The sequence below is a fragment of the Rhinopithecus bieti genome, unplaced genomic scaffold (assembly GCF_001698545.2).
Source record: "Rhinopithecus bieti isolate Rb0 unplaced genomic scaffold, ASM169854v2 scaffold_14268, whole genome shotgun sequence".
NCBI lineage: Eukaryota > Metazoa > Chordata > Mammalia > Primates > Cercopithecidae > Rhinopithecus > Rhinopithecus bieti.
In genome coordinates this window covers 1-2,324 of record NW_016847705.1, presented here as the reverse complement: position 1 = coordinate 2,324, position 2,324 = coordinate 1, and the positions used below count along the sequence as shown (strand labels likewise).

Here is a 2,324-nt window from a genome sequence, read left to right as displayed (position 1 = left end):
ATGTGGGAGATGAGGACCCCGGAAGGGGGTGTCTGGTGTCTGAATCAGCCTGGATCCCCAGGGCGGTGCCTCCACCCAGCTGGGCCTGCACTGCAGGCTGGGCCCAGACCAGGGACGCATCTGGCCCATCAGGGCCCCAAGGCCCCGGAACCCTTTCCTGGATCTGTTCTCTGCCCCTCGCGGTCTCGGGCCCCGTCCTCTGCATTCAATCCCCTCGCTCACAGTTCATGAATCCAACCTCTTGCCTCCTAAACCAGACCGTGCATGAGGCACCCCTTCTCCAGTTGGGGCATTGCACAGCCTGCATGAGGCACCCCCCTCTCCTGTCTGAGGCATTGCACAGCCTGCATGAGGCACCTCCTGTCCTGTTGGGGCATTGCACAGCCTGCGTGAGGCACCCCCCTCCCATGCCTCAGGGCACTCATGCCTCTCCCAGATAACCGCAGGCCACACCCACACTTTCTAGACCAAATGGATCCCCAATTTTTTTTTTTTTTGAAATGAAAGGCCTCACATATTTATTACTGAACCCAGCCAACCAACGCATTCATAATAGATTCAGAGAGGAAAATACGTCGAACTCTCCAGAGAGTGGTGACATTTTCAGTTTGATATGGTAATGTGATCGTGACCTTCAGACAGCACAAATATATGTGCCATCTCATGTGCAATTCCTTATAGCCCCAGCTTGGTTCTTCTCCAATGTCTCCTTTTGGAGTTGTACCTTATTTTATTTCCAGTTTTCATCCGAATCCACTGGGGAATGGGACGATTTTGCTTTTGTTTCTTGGCCAGGAATTGCTTAATCCTGAAAGTCTTGTGAGAAGACATGGCGAGAAGTGGAGGCAAGCACTTGTGACTTTTTTTTAAGACAGAGTTTCACTCTTGTTGCCCAGAATGGAGTGCAATGGCGCGATCCCAACTCACCACAACCTCCGCCTTCCGGGTTCAAGCGATTCTCCTGCCTCAGCCTCCCAAGTAGCTGGGATTACAGGCATGCACCATCATGCCCAGGTAATTTTGTATTTTTAGTAGAAACGAGGTTTCTCCATGTTGGTCAGGCTGGTCTTGAACTTCCCAATCTCAGGTGATTCGCCCGCCTTGGCCTCCCAAAGTGCTGGGATTACAGGCGTGAGCCACCATGACCGGCCTAATTTATCTTTTTTTTTTTTTTGAGACAGAGTTTTGATCTTGTCCGCCAGGCTGGAGTGTAATGATGCCATCTCAGCTCACTACAATCCTGCCTCCCAGGTTCAAGCAATTCTGCCTCAGCTTCCCAAGTAGCTGGGATTACAGGCACCCACCACTAAGCCCAGCTAAGTTTTGTATTTTTAGTAGAGACGAGGTTTTGCCTTCTTGGCCAGGTTGGTCTCGAACTCCTGACCTCAGGTGATCCACCAGCCTCAGTCCCTGCAAAGCGCTGGGATTACAAGCGTGAGCCACCGCACATGGCCAATTAATTTATCTCTTTTTTTTTATTTTATTTTATTTTTATAGACGGAGTCTTGCTCTGTCGCCCAGGCTGGAGTGCAGCGGCGCGGACTCTGCTCACTGCAAGCTCCGCCTCCCGGGTTCACGCCATTTTCCTGCCTCAGCTTCCGGAGTAGCTGTGACTACAGGCGCAGGCCACCGCAGGCCACCACACTCGGCTAATTTTGTTTTTGTATTTTTAGTAGACGGGGTTTCACCGTGTTAGCCAGGATGGTCTCGATCTCCTGACCTTGTGATCCGCCCGCCTCGGCCTCCTGAAGTGCTGGGATTACAGGCGTGAGCCACCGCGCCCGGGCAATTTATCTCTTAAAAAAAAAACAAAAAAACAAAAACAATGCTGGTCAGGCACAGTGACTCCCACCTGTAATCCCAGGATGTTTCAGGCCAGGAGCTCGAGACCAGCCTGGGCAATACAGTGAGACCTCATTTCTACAAAAAAATAAAAATTAGCCAGGCATGTTGCTGAGCATCTGTAATGCCAGCTACTCGGTGGGTAAGGATGGGAAACTGAGAGGTAAGAGGATAGCTTGAGCCAGTAGGTCAAGTCTACAGTAAGCCATGATCGTACCACTGCACTCCAGCCTGGGTGCCAGAGTGAGACCCTGTGTCAAAAACAAGAACAACAAAATGTTGTTTAAATTTTAAAAATGTGGCCGGGCGCGGTGGCTCAAGCCTGTAATCCCAGCACTTTGGGAGGCCGAGGCGGGCGGATCACGAGGTCAGGAGATCGAGACCATCCTGGCTAACACGGTGAAACCTCGTCTCTACTAAAAAAATACAAAAAACTAGCCGGGCGAGGTGGCGGGCGCCTGTAGTCCCAGCTACTCGGGAGG

The 2,324-nt window shown here is 51.5% G+C and overlaps 1 pseudogene across 1 annotated transcript; it reads right to left on the bottom strand.

The window, feature by feature from the left end:
- Window positions 1-483: 483 nt before the first annotated feature.
- LOC108525173 (60S ribosomal protein L39 pseudogene) lies at window positions 484-846 on the bottom strand (annotated as a pseudogene). The gene has a single exon (XR_001884224.1). The product of XR_001884224.1 is annotated as a 60S ribosomal protein L39 pseudogene (transcript).
- Between the last annotated feature and the right edge of the window lie 1,478 nt (window positions 847-2,324).